This window comes from Propithecus coquereli, unplaced genomic scaffold, assembly GCF_000956105.1.
Source record: "Propithecus coquereli isolate 6110/MARCELLA unplaced genomic scaffold, Pcoq_1.0 Scaffold280, whole genome shotgun sequence".
Classification (NCBI taxonomy): Eukaryota; Metazoa; Chordata; class Mammalia; order Primates; family Indriidae; genus Propithecus; species Propithecus coquereli.
The window spans coordinates 4,160,605-4,167,309 of NW_012148397.1; the positions used below are offsets into that span (position 1 = coordinate 4,160,605).

General features: G+C 58.6%; 1 protein-coding gene across 2 annotated transcripts in view; it reads right to left on the reverse strand.

Annotated features, from left to right (window-relative positions):
• The window catches only part of TLDC1 (TBC/LysM-associated domain containing 1), a 33,074-nt gene extending 27,254 nt beyond the window's left edge, over positions 1 to 5,820 (reverse strand). Inside the window, exon 1 of one of the 2 annotated variants that reach the window (XM_012648172.1) lies at positions 5,792 to 5,820. The gene's annotated coding sequence lies outside the window, so the exon portion shown is untranslated. Of the gene's footprint in view, positions 1 to 2,678; positions 2,726 to 5,791 lie in introns of those variants that run through there. The other variant, XM_012648173.1, reaches the window with a different exon arrangement.
• Between the last annotated feature and the right edge of the window lie 885 nt (positions 5,821 to 6,705).

The window sequence follows — 6,705 nt, forward strand, 5'->3', positions numbered from 1 at the left end:
GGGCCAGGCCCATCAGAGAAAGTGGGCAGACAGAGAAGCCTGCAAGAGGCCTTGCCCCACGGGAGCTTCTGGTCTAACAGGGGAGACAGGGACAGGGTGCGGGGATCCATGTGGATAGGGGGGTATGGGAACACCAGGAGTCAAGAGTGGAACATGTCCCAAAGGACACATTCTGGCTGGCTCTTCAGGGACCCACAGGTGGTTCACACAGGAAGTGCGAACAGCACACACAGAGGCAGGGTAAGAACATCGGGTCAGTGAGGTGAGGTTTGACAAGGCTGGGATACAGGGCACAAGGGAAAGGGGCCCTGGCCTGCCTCCGCAGCCCACCTCCAATCTCCTCCTCCTCCACTGTTGTCTGCAAGCAGCAACACGGCGCAGCCCTGCCCACCCTCACCGGGGCCAACAGCTACGAGAAAAGAACAGGGCTGGGCAAGCCACCAATGGGCAGGAGCGCAGAAAGGTACGGAAGTGGAGCAGACCAGCCGCACAGGGGTGTGCACAGGGCAGTGCCAGGATGCCAGAGTAGGCCCGGAGGCAGAGCTGTGCCAACAACACTGGTTTTTCAAGTAGGAGGAGGAGGGCATGCAGAAGCCTACAGCAGGAGCCACAGGGCTGGAGTCAATGAGTGGTGGGAGGATGGGCAGCTCCTGAGAACACAGCCCTGTCCCGTGTCACCATTCTTAGCGCCACTGGTGAAGGGACATGACTCAGAACAGCCCCAAGGACAACCTGTCTCCTTTTAAAAAGCTCCCTGCAAGGTAAGACTGAGAAATGGCCATGGTGCAAAGTGTTCCAAAATTGATCTATCCCAGGCTCAATCTCTTTAATCAGGCCAGAAATCTCTTTCATCAGTTTTGAGGAAGAAATGAAGGCCTTTGATGTGTCCTTTGATAAGGCAGGAAAGGAAGGTCGGGGGAGCCCGAATGCAGCCCCTTTGACTGACACCAGACCCCCACCACCCTGAACGAGAAGGCCAGCACGTCACCCACCGCCCAGGACCACCTGAGGATGGACGAATTACTAAACCAGGTAGCCTCCAAGCTGTCTGTGCTTGCCTCTCTGTGACAGCAGTTTATGATTAACTTTTATGGCCTGACCTCAAGACAACGCTGGTCACATACGGGGTTTTTGAACATTTAAAAACATCATCATTGCCTATCTCCCCTGCTCGGGAGACGACCCCACCTACCGTCAGTGGAGTAAGATCTGCTGTCTGTCTGTCTTAATAAACCTCTCCTGGCTTGTTCTTGAATTCTTTTCATGGAGCCAAGAACCCACTATCAAGTTCAGGGGGCTTTCCTCCCTTCATTGGGACACCCCTGCATCACTTACTTCTCTCCGAATGCAAGTTCCTGAGCCCTCAGTCCCTGACAAGTTTTCTCTGCCACGGAACGTTCGTGAGTACACCTTGGCACGTGGGAGGGTCTTTCCTGGCAAGTTGTATGTGACACCACCCTACACTAGCCCCAAGACTTCTGCAGGTTTACCTATATCGAGTGTTCTTAGAGGACGCACCTCAATGCTATCTTAAGGATGCACATTGAGACTGCTTGTACTAGTGGATCTCAACTGGGGGTAGCTGTGTCCCCCGGGAGCCATTTGGCAATGACTGGAGATACCTTTGGTTGTCACAGCTGGCGAGGGGAGTACTGCTGGCGTCTAGCAGGTAGAGGCCAGAGATGCTGCTAAGTCACCTCCAATGCACAGGACAGCCCTGCAACGAGGAACTGCCCAGCCCCAGAAGTCAGTGGGGCTGAAGGGGAGAAACCCTGGCTTCCGAGGATGTAGGACGGAGGGCAGAACAGGATGGTCCACCCCAAAGCATCGTGACATCCACAACGCTGGCCCCTCAGCACAGGGGCCCCAGGCTCTGTAGTTACGACCTAAGCAAAAAATGGGCAGATCTAAGTTCCTACTGGCGTCCTAGGATGGCTGAGTCAACTCCCTCTCACGGCTTCTCTGGCTGGCTCCTGTCACTGGGGGTTCTTTCCACCCCAGCCTGCCAACGTCCAACCCTCTACCTCCTTAGAGCCCTGAAGGAGACCTCAGTTTCCCCTTCTCGGGAGACTCTTCATCTGGACAGACAGGCTTCCAGCCCTGTTTATGTCCCAGAGCCCAGTGGCCCTTCTGCAAAGGGGCACCTTGAGCCTGGGCAAGGCGTTCCTCGGGCAGAAGGTGACCTGTCCTGCTCGGCCGCAGGCTGGCTTGGCCCCTGGCTAATCTGCAGGGGTGCTGGCGTGGGAACTGGGCTCAGCTCGGCTGTCCTGGAACAAGCCCAGCTGTGGTCCGAATACAGAAAGGAAGACACACAGCGAACACACACTTCAGTACATAGCGACTGGCCTCCTCCGCAGAGGCAGCCCCTCCTCCCCGCGTCTACACAGCGCTCCCTTCGTGACAGCTGGCCTTGGCCCTGGGGAAGGCACCTCCCCACCCTCCTATCCTCACCACGGGGACAGCGGGGACGCCGGGCGAGTCTGTGCCCCACTGACCGCGCCAGATGACCCTCCCTCGCTGCCGCCCAGCTGACCCCTCTCCACCCCCACCTCGCCCCACCCTGGGCGGAGAAGTGCGGGCAGCCAGGGAGGGCAGGGCCCGGGCCCACCCCGACACTGTCCGCTCCCAGCTCCGCCCAGCTGGGCCTGCCGCCCGGCTCGCGCCCCCGCTCGGCTCACCGCCGCCCTCGCCCCAGCGCCGACCCCAGACCCGCCTTCCGGTCCGGTGGCGTCCAGCAGCCCCGGGGTTTCCCTCAGGAGCTCCCTGCCCCGTCGCCAGGCAACACCGCTGACGGGCGGGTGTTTGCTCCAATCGCGGAAGCGGAAGCCAAGGGGCGGAGTCCGAGGCAAAGAATTAGCCAATGGTGATGCACTTCCCAGGGAGTGGGCGGGTCCAGGCCAGGGCAAGGGGCGGGTCCGGGGCGGGGCAGGCGGCAGTGGTCTGGGGACGGATTCCTGGGCGGCCAGCCAGGGGCTGGGGAGGGAGAGGCGGGTGATGCGGCAGAGGCCGGTCTGGGCCAGCGAGGGGGCTGGGGTTGGAGCAGGGGTGCGGGAGGAGCTCGGAGAGGGGGGAACCCTGGGGTTGGGTCCACCCGGGGGAAGGAGGGTGACCCCAGGGACCCCCGGGGGCTCCACGGCTGAGGCCCCACCTACAGGTCCCAGCCTAGCGCTTCGGACGACTCCTGCCCACGCCTGCTCCTGCGCCCCCCCACCAGCTCCTCCCCAGGGGCGTGGGACATGTCCCAGCCTCTCCAGTCTCGGTAGGTAGACTCGCCCTGACCCCCACGGGCCCTTTTTCCACTAGTGCCCACCCGCCCCCACCCCCACTGGAAACTGTCTCCTCCACCTCTTCATCTTTCAGCTCATTCCTCAAACCTGCCCAAACCTAGTCCCAGGGCCCCTGTCCCTAAACCCAGCGGACACCTTCTGTCCTCACACGCAGTATTTGACACTTGGCATTCCTGCCCCACGGGAGCTCTTTCCTGGGCTCCTAGGGCCCTCGTTCCTGGTTCTGTCTCTCCCCTAGGTAGTTTTCACTCTCTTGGCTTCCATCCTCGTGCTTCTTCCTATTCCCCTCTCTACCCCTGCATCCGCCCTGAAATGATATCCCTGGCATGACATCCTTCTCGTGACTTCAGTTCCCACCGGTCCACTGTGCTGATCCCCAAACCTGCACATCCGGCCGGTTTTCTAGCCTGAACTCCGATGCCACGTGTCTGCTTGTTTATCCGGCATCTCCACGAGGCTGTTTCACCAGCACCTCAAGCTCAGCTTCTTGCCCCAAAACTGCTTCTCCTATTTACTTCCTACCTCCGTGCACAGCACCACCTCCCATGGCCTGGGTCAGAGACCCGGAGTCATTCCGGACGGCGCCACCTCCCTCTCTCCCCAGGTCTGGTTCCTGACCAAATCTGTCTTACCTCCAGTTCATGGCTGCATCTGACCACTTCCCTCCACGTTCTCAGGATCCGTAGTCCAGGCCAGACTGCAGTAAGAGCCTCCTTCCCCGGCTCTTGCAGTCCATCCCCCACACTGGCCCAGTGAATCGCAAAAACCTATCTTGCCGCTTGGACTGAGGAATAGTATCAGCCTGAACTGTAAAAGTCCATCTGGCCGTTCACCAGTCTGGAAGGACAGACTCAGATAAAACCAGCCACACATTAACAAGGAACAATATTCCTCAAGCACACGCCGCAGCAGCTGTCAGGTATCTTTACCAGCCCCTTCTTTTAGCAACAACTACTTCCCTACTCACTGAGAACTTTGCTCACTAAGATCATCGATTAGCAGAAACTTTGCTGTTTGGAATTCTATTCGTAAGAATGAAACAGCCCCCTCCTCCGTGCAGTGTTTGACACCCTTTGACACAGAAGCTGCCTAGGTTTCCAAGCCGGGTGAAGAGCGCCACATAAAGCAGTTTCTAGACACAACGTTCCACGGCTCTCTTAACTGGTGGTTCCCAAGGAAGCTGGAGCTGGGTCCCCTCTGCGGGCCAGACCTGATGCTGGCCCCTTCACTCGCAGCCTTGCTCTGAGCCTACTGCAACAACGCCTCATCCACCCTCATCTGAACTCCACCTTTCCGCAAATCCTATGAAAACTCTCTTGCCAGGTGAGCTGCCCAGGGTCCCCCAGTGCCACAAGCTAACAAACCTGATTTTGTCAGACTGCTGGATCAATCCTGGTGGTTTTAGGCTGATGGGGCTGGGACAACTAGATCCCAACATTTGTCTTTACAGTTTGCAAACACACACTGCACACCTACTACGTGCCAGGCAGGGGTGACCCAGCAGTAAGCAGAGTCCCTGCCCTTGGCATGCATGTCCATCACTTGGTCCCCACTTGCTGGAAGATGATGTTGAGCAAGTTGAGAGGAGAGGGGTGGCCAGGGAGGGTGTGGCTGTGGATAAGGAAAAAACAAGGACAGTGAGGCTTTAAGGGTAAGAGGCTGTCGGCAAGAAAGCAGGTGGGATCTGAAGATAGAGACAGCGATCTCTAGGCTTGACAAGATGCAGAGGCCATCCGCACGCTTTCCTTTCTTACGTGTCAAGGGTCTACTGCCTTTCCAAGCCTGTCCGTAATCGGAATCCAGTGCTACACTCCTAACAGCCCTGGAAAGGAGGCATTACTCCCATCATGTAGAAACCGGGGTTCAGAGAAGTTAAGTGACTTTTCCAGGGACACGCAGCCTGAGTTCAGGGACTCCTGACTCCAAGTTCAGGGCTCTTTCCTCTGTAGCTCACCTGCCACTGTGGAAGTAACCTGGTTTCATGGTTCCACAATCATTTCTCTAGAAATGGGAGGACTGAACCCCAGTTTCCAGAGGCCCCCCTGGGCCAGCCCACAGTGGGCACTGTACCTGCAGGAAGGACCCAAGAGCCTCCAGGGAAGAACTCATTTCAGAATAAGTCTTGGGCTGCGTGTGGTCCGAAGATGCTAACTCACTGCAGAAAGGCGGGTGATCCAAGCACAGGCTGTCCTCCAGGCTAGTGGAGCCCTGGGGACAGGGACTCCAACTACAAACCACCACGCTGCGGGATGATGGCAGCACAGGGCTTCCCAGCTGGGGTAAGACAGCGGTGGGGAACAGGTCCTCATTCCTCTCCCACGCCACCACGGGGTCCCACCCACGCGCCCCACCTGGACCACCCTGGGGCCTCCTACCCAGCCCCTGCTGCCACCCTGGGTCCCTCCCCAACACAGCCACCGGAGCCATCTTTCCCAATGCACAGCAGTGCACACTACCCCCCTTCTGAAACCGCTGCTCACTGCGGTTGGTTCACAGGGGCTCACCAAGTTTCTAATCTCCTCCAGGGATGCTCTGTTCTCCCTCAGCAAACTCCGCCACTGGGCCTTCTGCTGCACTGAGAGCAAGACAAGCCCTCCCTTGTCTCCTGCCAGGAAGGAGCATCCTCTGGGTGTGGCCTGGCCCTCCCAGTGCCTTCCCCAGAAAGGCCTGCCTGTTCCCGCCCCTGTGGCTCTCTGATCTGCTTTCCTGGCACTCGCTGCTCTCTGCCCTCTGTGTCACTGCATTTGTTTTCTGCTTTCCCGCTAGAATCCTGATAAACACGCCTGCCTGGTTTGCTGGGGTAGCCTTAGCGCACAGCCGAGTGCCTGGCACCTGGTAAGTGGCCATAAGTATCGGTTGCAAGAAGGAAAGAACGGGTGACCAGCGACTTCACGCTGACTCCAGCGGACCTGATTACTCAGCAAGGCCGGTACCTGCCAGGCAACGCCCTGCAGCCGGCATGGCCACAATCTGCTGGTGAACTCCAGCCAGCAACGGGGAAGGCTGGCGTTCCAGCTTGACACCTGGATTTGGGGACACAGGATGACAGACCTGTCATCTGCCCACCCAGCTGCACCATCCTCTGGGGAGCTCCTTGGCCCCAAAACCAGCTGTGTGGGGCTAGCTGCCCCACTCCTGCCCACCAGACACCCCCTGGCTGTTAGGTTGGAACAAACCCAGAAGCCCTTCCTGCCTGCGGGTGGCAGGCCTGGCTGATGACACGCACAAGGCCTGGCCCTCGTGGAACAGTCCGAGCACCAAGGCCAACATGCCAGGAGCAGCAGATCCACAAGAGTGACATGTCTCAAAGCCCAGCTACCCCCACCCTCCTGGGCGCCAGTGACACAAGTCAATAACCCCAGCTCTTCCGCTCAGCTCGCTCACATTCAGCTTCTGTCACCTGCAGCCAAGGTTCCTG